The sequence below is a fragment of the Camelus ferus genome, chromosome X (assembly GCF_009834535.1).
Source record: "Camelus ferus isolate YT-003-E chromosome X, BCGSAC_Cfer_1.0, whole genome shotgun sequence".
Classification (NCBI taxonomy): domain Eukaryota; kingdom Metazoa; phylum Chordata; class Mammalia; order Artiodactyla; family Camelidae; genus Camelus; species Camelus ferus.
The window spans coordinates 37,164,259-37,178,814 of NC_045732.1; the positions used below are offsets into that span (position 1 = coordinate 37,164,259).

Genomic DNA, 14,556 nt, shown 5'->3' on the forward strand with positions numbered 1-14,556 from the left:
TCAGTGCCAGTCAGGTTTTCAGAGACATCAACAACGATTAAGAGATAATCAATCTGAGATTTCCCCCCACCTTCCTGAGGATCTGCTGCCTGCAACCATTTCTGGTGCCATTTTCTTGATCAAGTTGATTATTAAGCAGAAAAGTCACTCATTCATAGTTCTCATAATTGCTCAGAGGGCTGCAGAACTGGGCTGGAAGCTTAACTTCCAGGAACAGAACTTGAAACCACACCTCAAAATAGACTTGATAAGCTACTGTCACTGATCAACAGGGGAAGCCCACATTGCTGCCATCCTGATGCCAGGCAGGAACTCAGTTTTGCAACCATCAAGAAACTACTGTCATTGCCACCACTAGAGACTAGACACATCTCCAGAGGAAACAGCAGCATCACAGATTGCTCACTTCTAAAGCAGTGTCTCACATGAATGCATCTGTTTGACAGGGTCAAGGTCACGTCCCTACACACTGGACACAAATAGGGCTGTGAATTTGAGTTTTTACTCTTATGTTGGGAAAAGTGGACTCAGATATGGAAATTCCCTCATTTTGGTTATGTACTGGTGTGTAACAAGCCACCCAAAAAACTTAGCAGCTTAAAGCAACAACATTCACTTTGCTCACGAATCTGCAATTTGGGCAAGATTTGGAGGGGACAGTGCATCTGTCTGACTCAGTGTCACTGCGGGCTAGAATCATCTGACAGCTCACTCACTTACATGTCTAGTGATTGATGATGGCTTTCGGGTTGTGACTTTACCTGGGACCTATGTGTCCTCTCCATAAAAAACCATACTACTTACCCCTACTCAGTTTACTTTCTACATTCAACTGTATTTGTTAGCATAAATTTAGTATTCCAGTAGACTGTTGCCCAGGAAGATAAAAGTTGCAAGTAAAATTATTGCTCTTTATAGGAACTTCCTGAAAGACCTATCACTCTTCAATAGAAGAGTTTACATACCAAGATTCTTTGAGCCTCCAACCTCAAAATATTCACCTCATGGCCACCAATCCTAAGATCGTTACCCAAACTGAATCAAGCCCCAATTTGATAGACCCACTTTAAATCAACCTCCCAACTCTCAATATATTACCAGATATACTGTCTTCCCTCTCTGAGACTCTTTCAGATTCCATGAGGTAGTGGTTTAAGCAATATACTCAGCTTTGTCTTATCAATGTGTTGTTCTGGCAATATCTGGGAAGCCGGTATTTGATACCGTGGTGGGGCTTCTTTACAACATGATGATTAGGTTTCAAGGGTGAGCATCCCCAAAGAGAGAGCTATGTAGAAGTGATACAGCCTTCTATAATCTAGGGTCTAAAGTCACACAGCATCATTTCTGCCACATTCTAGTCACTGAGGTAACTACAAATGCTCATCCAGTGTCAAGAAAAAGGATACTAGACTCCATCTTTTGATGGGAGGAATCAAAGATTTTCCAACAGATTTTAAAACCAACACATTCTCCAACTGTAGAAAGACTATCCAAAAGCTGATGGGCAACCATGAGTATGAGGACTATGATGAATGCCCTCTACAGAAGGTATACACCAAAATACTGACAGTGTTGAGCTTAAGCAGTAGAATTATAGAAGGATTTTACTTGTATATTTTCTGAACTTTCTTCAATGAACACATATTCCTTAATTTAAAAGAAGATATGCAAACACATCCTCAAATCTAAGTTCGATAATAAAGTAGGAAAAAAATTCAGGATAAAATGTCAAACAGAATATCTTGTAACCTATTTTTTTTTTAATTTCAACAGATTTATTGAGATATAATTTTATATTATAAAATTCATTTGGTTTAACTGTACAATTAAATACTTTTTAGTAAATTTATAGTTTGTAACCATGACCAAAATTCAATTTTAGGACATTTTTACCACCCCAGAAAGATCCCTCCAACCCACTTTTAGTCCATCTCCATTCTCACTTCCAGCCTATGAAAACATTATCTAATTTCTGTCTTTATAGATTTGCCAGTTCTCATATAATATGTAGTCTTTTGTATCTGGCTTCTTTCCCTTAGCACAGTGTTCGTGTAGCATGTATCAATCCTTTATTCCTTTTTATTGCTAAGTAAAATTCCTTTGTATAGATATGCCACAATTTGTTTATTTACTCTCCAGTTGATGAGTATTTGGACTGTTTCAGTTTTTGACTATTATAAATAATGCTGCTATGAACATCCACATATAAGTCTTTGTGTGAATGCTGTTTTCATTTTTCTTGGGTAGATACCCAGGAGTAGAATGGCCGGGTCATATGATAAATGCACGTTTACCTTTTTAAGAGACTGCCAAACTTTTCCCAAAGTTGCTGAATCATCTTACATATCTTCCACAAGTGTATTAAGTTCCCATTTCTCCATATCTTCCCTAACACTGTCTAATGTCTGTCCTTCTGATTGCAGCCATTCTTGGGGGTGTAAGGTGGTATCTCATTTTGGTTTTTATTTGCATTTGCCTAATGACTAATGATATTCAGCATCTTTTCATGTACTTCTTAGCCAGTTGTATGTCTTCTTTGGTGAAACATCTATTTAAATTTTCTTGTTTTTAATTTTATTATTTGCCTGGTTATTGAGTTGTAAGAGTTCTTTATATATTCTGGATATAAGACTTTTCAGATATATAATTTGCAAACATTTTCTTCTACTCTATAATCTTTCTCCCAGTCGGGGACCTAGATTTTATGGTTTCAATAGTATAATTATCACCAATTATTTGATTTTGTTCATGGAATGCACCAAATTTGAAGAAGACTGAATTAATGAGAAGATGTGCTTTGGTAGAGCTCTGTTTCTAAGGTTTGAAATTGAAAAGGCTATTGCAGTTGTCTGATAGCTGGCAATAATGTAGTAACTTTGGAAAGCCTGTTAATTATATCTTGACCACCAACTTGCATCAGGCAAAAAAATAAAGAAATCATATACAAGATGACTAAATACATCTCGAAAAAAACAAATCAATATATTTAGTACATGTCTCTCCCACTGGTTTAAATTCCAGCAGCACTGAAAATTGTTTTGCCTTGATTGTCTAGGGATTGAACATCAAAATGTAAAAGCATATTTTCCAAAATGATAAACCAAGGGTTTTCTGAGATAAGTGTTTCGTATTTCAAAAGGAAGGTCAGAGTTCTGGACTTCGATTTCACAACTGAAATGTAAATAATTTTAACATTTTATCTGCATCTGGATGATTTTATCGATGTAAAATAAAGCAAGTGGCTCAATTTGGCAAACATTTATTGAGCATCTGTTAAATGAGGCCTTTGCTAGATGTGGCAGGGAATATAAGGACAAGAATAACTGCTCAATTGTGGCTTACTAAACAAGGTAACAGATAACCTAAGTGGTGAGATGTGCAGGACAATTTTATGAGTTACTACCGATAAGCTCAGGTCTGTATTCTGTTAGTGAAGAGTAAAATTGTACAAGAGGATATAAGAATAACTCACTTTTCACTGGGTCCCCAAAGGATGCGAAAACTCAGTAAATTCCAAATACATTTATGTTCCCAAGGACTTAGAAAAAGGATGGAACAAAAGTAACATTTTTCAATCCTTAGCACATCATCTTTCTTGAAGACACAAAATTGGCTTCAAGGGGCCCATTCAGGGTCACACCTGCCTTTGGGCTTGGGAGACTGATGTCTGACCCTCTCAGAAACAAGTCCTAAGGTTGGGAAACATTTTTTTCAATTATTAGTACATTTCCTTATACAAAGGAGAGGACTGAACATGTGAATTTTATTATTTTACCTCCAGTTTTGAGAAAGTGGGTATTTTGTTTGCTTGTTTATCCCACCAGTGCTTGAACATAAATATTAATATTTCCTCCATTTTTACATAAAAGTTAGCATATGCAGTGTACTGCATCTTGACATTTTTATTTAATAACATATTTTAGAATTTGTAGCATATCAGCACATAAAAAGCATCCTCAATCTTTTCATATTTGCATAGCATTTTATTGTGAGGATGTTTCTTAAACCAATCCTAAATTGATGGACATTTAGTGGCTTCCAAACTTTTAACTATTACCAAAATTTAAAAAAACCATAATGAAAAACCTTGCATATACATTTTGTTATATATGTGTGTGTGCACATGTGGTAGATAAAGGTACATCTTGATGCCTGTAAAAAGTCTCCAAGTCTCCTTAGGTCTGCTTAGGGACACTGTATTATCTATATAAATTCGGCTACAAAAGAAATACTTGACAGAATAAGCGAAATGTATATGCACACATGTACATGTCCAGAAGTAGAATTCCTGGGTCCAAACTGCATGTGTAATTTTGATGAATACTGCCAAATTACCTTTCATAAGAGATATACTATTTTCCACCAGAAACGTATGTGGGTGCTTGTTTCATTACAGAGAGGGTCAAAGTTTTCAATGAACTCAGTTATTTTTTAGCAACAACAAAATAAATCCCCAAAACGAGAAATTAGTTTCACAGTCCCTCAGTGAGAATCAGGCTTTATTTTTTCCCCTGCATAGGCGAGTTCATTCTCCCAATTTGCAGACTGGCTAACCCAAGTGCAAATAGGCTCTTATCTAAATATAGGCCTCAAGTTATTACATTTAAAAAATTCTTTTCTTCTGGTTTCTGCAAAAATTTCTGTTTACATGATACATTTCCTTTTAACTATTTCTCCTTAAAAATTTGAAATATTTGATCCATCAGGACAGAATGGTGGTAGCTCCAAACGGAGAGACAGGCTCACATTAATATACACTATGAAATCATTCCACCTCTTTACTCAAAGAAGAAAGGTCCCTGGAGCTTTCTTCTCCCTTACTGTCAGACACATTACCAGGTTTTGAGATACAAAGAACTAAAACCCCCTCACACATTTATAATTTATCTTTTTTACGCTTTTCCACATAACTAAAAATTACTTAAAATATAAAATCATTCATTTAGAAAAAGACTTTTCAGATGATTTTCCCATAAAGAAAAATTGATTTGGTTTTATTCAGAGAAAAACACAAAAACAAGCTTGGCGGTACTATTAACATAGCTTAGTTTAAAATAATGACATGAGGTTGATCAAAAATTTATAATGCTTTGATATATAACCCTACATGGATAAGCAAAATTTGGGGTCCTATTAATGCATGGTGTTATAACAATAACCACAATAACTCACATTTTATGGTGTTTGATAGTTTACAAAGCACTTCCGTGTACGTGATAGCAATTCCAGCTGCTGTTAGTTATATAAACCAGGTATTTTGATAACTACACACTAGAAAGTATTAGTCTCTTTTCATCCAAGATGAGGGAAATGAAAATGCATTATTTGCTTAAGGTCGGAAAGCCACTGAATGGTAAATCACAGAGACAAGAAGTAGAATGGTGGTTGCCAGGAGACACGGGGAGAGGGGAATGGGGAATTATGGTTTAATGGGGGTAGAGTTTTAGTTTTTCAAGATGAAAAGAGTTCTGGAGATGGATGGTGGTGAAAGCTGGACAGCAATATGAATGTGCCTAATCCACTGAACTGTACTTAAAATGGTTAAGGTGCTACATTTTCTGTTCTGTGCATTTTATCACAATAAAAAAAAAAATGGGAGGAGAAAGCCAGTGGATGGTGAAGCTGGAATTTGATTTCATTTCAGTCCAACTTTTTCTTTCTACTCAGGGTAGTTATTATCCCCATGTTACAGATCAGGGGACTAAAGCCCAGAAGGACTGAACTGACTTAAGTTACATAATTATTAAGTGGCAGAGTTGAAGTTCAGTCCAGCGGAAGTGATTTTATAACCACAGGCTAAGCACAGGAAGTCAAAATAAAACCAAGGGCTCATCAAACTATTAAGGGTTGGGTAATATTGGGTTAATCTCTTTACTTGTCTGGGCTGCAGTTCACTCAGTTGTAAAATGAAGGGATGGATATAGATCAGAGGTTTTTTTTTAATTCAGTATTTTTGATCATGATGTCCAGTAAGAAATGTTTTATACTGACCTAGTACACACACGCACCCCTTGCCCTAGGTTGGGTTTCCCAGAAGCAGACCTTGAGATAAGGATTTGAGTGCAAGTGATTTATCAAGGCACAGTGTTATTACAACAACAGCCAACATTCATTGAACACCCACTATGCCAGAACAATTCCAAACACTTCACATACATCACCTTGTGAAGACAATAAGGTGACAACTATTAATAACCCCATTTTACAGATGTGAAGACTGTTAAGTGGCAGAGGTCAGGAGGAAACCCAGGCAGTCTGACTCCAAAACCTGTTGTCAAGAGGGCAGGCTCCTGCATCAGTCTGTTTGGGTTCAAATCCTGAGGCCAACAGTCAATCAATAAATGTTTCTAACTATAATCATGATATAACTCAATTATTGACAGCCATCAGCTCACTGATAGGAATAATTCTTACAAAAGGAAGTTTATGGTCAGGGTCATGTACATCAACTGAATTCAAAGGTTAACTTGTTGATAATCAACTCAATGTTCTGCTCTGCTTTAGTCATGCTGGCCCAGTCTTCACCTTAAATTCAGCCACTTAACCCATTTAAGTAAGATGGGGTTCTGGCCTGGGTTATGTAACATCTGCATGCTTGAATAGCTAAAGTACACTTCACTGTAACTAGAAGGAAGGAATTTCAACATACTCATTTTTATATATTGTGTTAATGAAGTGCAAAGATACTTCTTAATAAATGAATCTAATTAAGATATATTAGTCATCATTATGTAGAGAATATTTCTACTGAAGTCAATGAACACTAACCATTCTTTGGATTTCAAAAATAGGGTCAACAAACATTATGATATAAATGACTAAAAATGGTTAAAAAATTGCACAGAACCTGGATACCTGGAACTATTATCTTTTTGGCTGAATTCATTTGAGCCAAGTTTCCATCAATAATATCTTTTATGTCACAGGATAGATACAGGTATTTATTATGACACAGGTAGTGGAGTCAGAATAAAAGCATAACACTATTTTAATAAAAGGTTATGAGTAATCAAAGATTTATATACATAAATGAACTGAAAGCTGCCACCACTCTTGGGCTGGAGCCCACAAGCCTGTACTTGCTGCTGATCTGTAAGAGGTACTGTTACTGCCTCTTTTGGGGCTACTGCTACCACTGAGTAGAAGCCCAGGAGTCCATACCCTTACTGATGCTGTTAAAACTGCCACAGATGTTTTGGGAACAAATAGTTGCCTGTTGTCATTGTTGCTGCCCCTATTGCAATTGGAAGGACCCCTAGAGACAGACAGAAAGGCTACTCTCTTCTCCACCTTATCGTCTCTCCACCAGTGCCTCCCAGTAGCAAACCTAACAGGACGCAAGCTGAAAGGGAATATGAAAAATGTAGTGTGCTGGTTTCTAAACCCCTGTGATCCAGAGAACACTGAAAGCACAGCTGAGAATCAAGTGGAAAATGACTGCACAGTAACAACATTAATTTAACTAATCCCCCACTGCTGGGTATTTAGATTATTTCTTTGGAAATACAAAATGTGGAAAGCAAAGCCATCAATGGGATAGTTTTTGAACCCAATGAACAATGATATTTAATCTCTAAGAAAGGTATATAAGACGGGATGTGTCCTCCTTGAGCTCAGCAACAAATGATACGTAAAACAGTGGCTCTAAGTAGCTCTGCCCTGTCCCTCCACGAGTAGATTTGTGTCATAATGAAAGGAAGAACACTGGGGTTCTGTCCATGTGGACCTATAACACATAGTGCATTCCCATTTGGTTGAGATCTGAAGGGATTATTCTGAAGTCATAATTAAAATTTTTTGTTTCCCCAAATATACAAAAGTGTTACCAGCATTTCCCTATGTCCAACAGCCACAGGACAAATATAAAATCCCAATAACAATTTTTCAAAAAGCATTTCTAGGGTTTAGCCTCTATACACAGTGTTTCTTTTTAATAATTTTTATTATAAATGTCATACTGCTTGTAAAAAAAAAATCAAATGAGCATTTTCAGAGGTGAAATTCCATCCTAATACCATTCAAAGATTATCATGTATGTTTCATCCTGATTTTTTCCTATGAACACTCTAACACATTATATCATTATATTCACAGAATATTATGATTCTCTTCTGGAATTTGTTTTCATAAGTAAAAATTACATATTATGTATTATATCTTGATGGACCTTTTGTTTTAATACAGTTAAATATACCTAATATATAAAAACTATATCATAGTGTTCTGTAGTATGGAGATGCTAAAATTTATTTTATTGTTCGTCTTCTCCAGTAGAGTGCAAGCTCCCTGAGAACAGGGTCCTGGTTTGGTCTGGTCACAACTATATTTCCAGGGCTTAGACAAGTACCTGGCAAATAGCAGATGTTTAAAATTTTGTAGAATGACTAAGCGGCAAAATACTATTGATGAATATTTGTATTATTTCTATTTTCACTATTCCAATAGTGATTTTCACAATTAGCAACCTTATAAATATATGCTGTACATTTATTTTTGTAGGGAAAACTGATAGAGGAATTGCTGGGTCAAAAAAAAATGGAAGAACTTCAATCCTTCTCAAATTCCTCCCAACATGTTCAGGAAGTCTGCAGTGTGAAGGGAGGTGGCACTTGTATTTACAAGTGTGGCCTTCCTTTAGTGCTACCACTGTAGTCTCACAAATGCAGTCCTGTTACAAGGTGGCGCTGGCCTTTTCCTTCCTTTTAGCTTGTGCTGTTTGAGGAAGTTGTCTGAGCCTCTTATGTTTCCACCCCATGTTCTGAGACAATTCGACTGTCATTCTGTTGAAATGAGAACAGTACCCTTTGTCCCTGCAATTTTTGGTTAAGCAGGCTATACTGGCCGCAAAACTTTATGCTCCCAACATCTTTACGAAATTCTTTTCTAATCTAGTGTTTTTTAAAATTTGTTTTCCCCCAAGGCTCAGGGGTAAATGTCTACTGAGGAAAGACGAGGGCCTGCATCATTCATTCCACGTATAATATATCGAGCTGTTCTCAGAACAATCCTAACCGTCTGATGTTTACACCAAGGCTCCTTAGACCAAATCGGCAAAACTTAGGTCTTTCCTCTCTTTGGTTGAGTGCTTTCCTGAGTGGCTTTTGCAAACATACCTTTAGCAGGTCCTGTCTCAGTCCTGTAGACATTTCTGAATCCCAGCGTAAAAGTCATTTTGGGTGCTCAGGTAGGGACCCCTGGAAACACAAAGATATATTAATAAATATAGAAATTTAGATGGATGGATATATGCTCAAAGTTCATTTAAGCAAATTTTCAAAATAGTTCAAGGCTTCCCCTCCTTGATTCCAAAAAACTTTAATATTTTAATCTTTTGTACAGAGGGCTTCCTTTGTAAAATATTTTTCTTTATTATAAATGTTATATATAATCATTTAGAAATTTGGGGAAATAGAGTAAACATAAAAAATAGGAAATAAAATCACCTATAACCCCACCCCTCTACAGCTACCAGTGTGAAAATTTTCTTCCAATTTCTTTTCTATATATTCTTACATTTCTTAGTATTATAACAAAAATTTATCTTTGTGACTAAAAAAGTTCTTCATATACCTACTTTAATACTAATACATACTAATAACCATAAACTAGTCCCTTGCTCAGATGTACCATATATTGGGATTATGCATTTTAAAAGCTGTCCCTCAAATTTAGTCAGACTAGCAGTAAGTCATAATCAATTCCTCCTTTTCCTTCATGACCCAAACCCACTTAGTCCTGAGGGCTGTCTGTTCTACTTCTGAACAATTTCTTCTGTCTGTCCGAGGGGTTTCAATCCCAGCTAGAGTGTCTGGTGAGCTTTTAAAAATACTGATTGCTGGGACCCCACCACAGACTGAGTTAATCAGAACCTCTGGGAGATGAAGCCCAGGAATCCACAAGTCTAAAAGCTCCCCGATGGATTTCAACGTAGCCGGAGTTGAGATGCATTGTCCCCGCCCCTCCTCCAGCCCCACTGCCACTTCCCACAGCCCAGCCCTCTCATCAACTCCCAACTAGGTTATTGCAATTACCTCCTAACCCTTTTCCTGTTTCTAGTCTCTCTCTTCTGCCAGCTCTAATCCTGCATACTGCTTCCCAAATTATGTAGCTAGAACATGAGTCAGATCATGTCACCCCCCTACTGAGAGACCCCTCACTGCTCCCTACTGCCTAAACCAGAGTCAAACTTGGCCTGAGCAAGGTCCTCCTCCAACCTACACTTCTGCATCCTTTCCTACTCTGTGGCTTCTAGTACACCTCACCACTCATCTGAGTTAGCTTTCAGCTTTTGTTCATGTTGTTTCTTAGCCTGTAATGAGCTCATCCATTGCTCAAAGACCACTATTATCTTATTCATATTTCAAAGTCCATTTCAAATACCACATTTTTCTTCAATCAGTCAACAATCATCTACCAAGTGACTACTATATACCATCCGTCTGTTCAATAATTTTTGCGTTGCTACTATATCGAGGTACTGGGGATACAACAGTGAACAAAACAACCGGTCTGTGTGGAGATTAGTGGGAAAGGCGGACAACAAAACAAGCACAACGAATAAGAAAATGTTAGATAAGAGCAATGCAGAGAATTAGAACATAGAGTGACTAGGTGGCTATTTTCGACAGGGTGGCTATTTTCATCTGAAGTGGCCTTTCTGAGGAGGTGATATCTATAGTGAGATTCAAATGATAGAAAGGAAGGGACCAACCATTCAGAGTTTAAGGGGCAAAGCATCTAAAGATAGGACCAACCAGTGTGAAGGCTTTCAGGCGAAATGAAGTCTGATTGAAGAACAGAAAGAAGGCCAGAGCAGCTGAAGCACCGGGGTAAAGGGAGAGTCATGGGAGAGGAAGGCGGAGCCAGCTCATGTATGCTTCCTAAGTCAAGGTAAAGAGTTGAAATTTGATAAGAGCAAAAATAAACAAATGTGACCTAATTAAACTTACAAGCTTTTGCACAGCAAAAGAAACCATGAGCAAAACAACACGATAACATATGGAATGGGAGAAAATATTTGCAAATGATGCGACTGACAAAGGCTTAATTTCCAGAATATATATAACAGCTCATACAACTTAGTAACAAAAAACAAAGCAAAACAAAAAAAAACCCAGTCCAAAAATGGGCAGAAGACCTAAACAAGTAATTCTCCAATGAAGACATACAAATGGCCAATAGGCACATGAAAAATGCTCAATATAGCTAATTATCAGAGAAATGCAAATCAAACTATAATGAGGTATCACTTCACACCAGTTAGAATGGCCATCAATCATGAAAAGAGAACCCTCCTGCACTGTTGGTGGGAGTGTAGTTTTGTGCAGCCACTATGGAGGACAGTATGGAGATTCCTCAAAAAAATAAAAATAGACTTATCCTATGATGCAGCAATCCCACTCCTGGGCTATATTGGAGGGAACTGTAATTTGAAAAGATACATGCACGCCAATGTTCATAGCAGCGCTATATGCAATAACCAAGACATGGAAACAACCTAAATGTCCATGGACAGATGACTAGATAAAGAAGTTGTAGTATATTTATACAATGGAATATTACTCATCCATAAAAGAATAAAATAATGCCATTTGCAGTAACATGGGTGGACCTAGTGATCATCATTCTAAGTGAAGTAAGCCAGAAAGAGAAAGAAAAATACCATATGATATCATTCCTATGTGGAATCTAAAAAAAAAAGAAAAAAGAAAAAAAGGGACATTATGAACTCATCTACAAAACAGAAACAGACTTGCAGACACAGTAAACAAATTTTATGGTTACCAGGCAGAGGGGGTAGGAAGGGATAAATTTGGGATAGTCCAAATTTGATTCTTTGTGCAATGATGGGAAATCACTGGAGGGGTTTAAGCAAGAGAGTGACATGATATGGTTTGTGTTTGAACAAGATCACTCTGGTTGCTGTGTGAACAATAGATTGAGGCGGTGACAGTAGGAACAGGGACCAGGTAGGTGCTTTGCTGGCAGTCTAGTTCTCCTTGAAGTACTTGTTCAATTTAAGGCAAATAAAACCCAAAAGCTCCCCTTGTTTTTAAGCAAAATATTCCAACTCTGATTTATTATCATCTAATAGGATCTGGATGGGTTGACCTCTCTCCAGCCTCCTGTACACTACTTTTGCCCCTACTGTTGAGCCTTGCTGAACTTCTGTCAGCTCCCCAAGTGTACCATTCCTTCAGGCCACAGGGCATTTGAACTTGCTGTGGTTATATGTTATTTGCATGTATCACAAAATACACATAACATAAAATTTACTACTTTAACCATTTAAAAGTATACAATTCAGTGGCAATAAGTACATTCACAATGTTGTACAATCATCATCACTATCTAGCTCCAGAACTTTTTCATCACCTCAAGAAGAAACACTGTACCTATTAAGCAGTCACTTTCGATCCCCTCCTCCTCCATCCCCAGGCAACCAGACCATTAATCTGCTTTCCATCTCTATGGATTTTCCTGTTCTGGATAGTTCATACAAATGGAATCATACAATATGTGGTATTTGTGTCCAACTTCTTTCACTCAGTATAAAGTTTCCAAGATTCATCCATATTGTCAGTATATCATTCCTTTTTATGACCAAGCAATATTCCATTGTGTGGATTTACATCTTGTTTATCCATTCCTTAGTTGACAGACATTTGTTTAGGTTGTTTCCACCTTTCAGCTACTGTGACTAGTGCTGCTATGAACACTCATGTATGTGTTTTTGTTAGAACACCTGCTTTCAATTCTTTTGGGCATATACCTAGCAGTGGAACTGCTGGGTGATATGGTAGCTGTGGTTATATGTTGAGGGACTGGAGATCAGTGAATCTTAGACATTTATTAGTTTCCCATGGCAGCTGTAACAAAGTACCCCAAAATGTGTGGCTTAAAATAATTCTTAAAATGTATTTTCTCACAGTTCTGGAGGCCAAAAGTCTGAAATCAAAGTGTCAGCAGGGCCATGCTCCCTCTGAGACTGGGCGCAATCCTTCTTTGCCTCTTCTTAGCTTCCAGTGGTGACAGTCAATCCCTGGCTCTCTTTGGCTTACAGTTACAATATTTCCATCAGTCACACAGCTTCTCCCCTGTGTGTCTCTGTGTCTTCACATAGCCCTCTCTCCGGGTCTTTTCTTCTTTTAAGGACACCAGTCATACTGGATGAGGGGCTCACCCTACTCCAGTATGACCTCCTCTTAAATAATTACATCTGCAACAACACTATTTCCAAATGAGGTCACATTCGGAGGTAATGGGGTTAGGGCTTTAACATGTCGTTTGAGGGGACACAATTCAATCCATGACAAAATGCCGGACATTGTTGTGCATCTGAACCCCCTGGGGATCTTGTTAACATAGGCTTGGGGTGAGGCCCGAGGCTCTGCATTTTCAATAAGCTCTCCCAGAGGATGCCAGGGCTGCTAGTTCACTGACAGTGTGGCTGACTTGTTTCAGTTTTAGCAATAAAAATCCAGAGTTAAAGGAAATCATTCAGTCCTGGGAAAACTGGCATGGTTGGTCACCCTAGCAAGGATCTAGCTATGGCTATGTTAATTTACCCATTAATTACATTACCAAATATTCATATTTATTTTTACATTTAAATAACTTATTTTCGCTAGAACAGCCCAAATTTTCCCCTAAAGGCTCCGGACAAACTGTGAAATGGTGAGTTAGTTGAGCTGATGGGTGCCATCTGTGAATATCATATATTAACTCATGGAATTATCTATGATGCTCAGTGGTGTCCCTGTTGGGTTGAAAAACAGATTTCTGACCCCTTTACAGAATAATTATGCATGGGCAAGACTTTTTGCAGCTAAGAGTACCCACTGGGTTTGAAGTTTTCAGTAACCTTTTCTCGCTGCTGCCCAGGGACTATAAAAGTGAAGAAAGCTCCTTTCTGAAGTTGAGTTTAAGCTCATTGCACTCGGGACAGTGTTCCTCAACTCTTGATTCCTATTAGGATCACCTGAAGAACTTTAAAACCTGCTGAGCCCTCAACCCCAAACCAATTGACTCAGGCTACCTGAGATTGGGCACAGGCAGTCATAGCTTTGTGTGGTTTTAAGTGCTCCAGGTGATGCAAATGAGCAACCAGAGTACAGAATCATTGCACAAGGCCTTCCTTTCTAAGGGAAACCTTGCCAATCTGTTCCTAATCTTTTTCCACCTGCACCCATATTTCTCTCCACTCCCCTCTATGACCACATACCTCTTTGTTATGGTTGATCATTACCTTAAGCAAGTCCTCCTCTTCCTCATATTTGTGTCCTGTTTATACAATGGCCTTACTGACCTGGGACCATGTACAACCCATTGGCGGTAATAATTACTCCTGCAAGTGACCTTGGCAGGCTTTCCTCAAGCTTTATTGACTCTGTTTTTCACGCTTTCACAAAAACTATCTTTAATATCATCCACAGTTGAGTTGGCCGGGGATAGTGTTGCTGTTTTGACTGCGGAGCCTCTCAAGAATCAGGCTAAATCTCCCAAAGAATCTGTGCTGTGTGTTCCTCTACAAACCAGCCACAGGAAATCTGG

General features: G+C 37.9%; 1 protein-coding gene across 3 annotated transcripts in view; it reads right to left on the minus strand.

Annotated features, from left to right (window-relative positions):
- Positions 1 to 14,556, minus strand: part of LOC102508352 (ferritin light chain-like) — a 49,973-nt gene that overhangs the window by 34,216 nt on the left and 1,201 nt on the right. For 2 of the 3 annotated variants that reach the window (XR_004318242.1, XM_032475837.1), the window contains exon 2: positions 9,117 to 9,197. The gene's annotated coding sequence lies outside the window, so the exon portion shown is untranslated. Of the gene's footprint in view, positions 1 to 8,234; positions 8,351 to 9,116; positions 9,198 to 14,556 lie in introns of those variants that run through there. The other variant, XR_004318241.1, reaches the window with a different exon arrangement.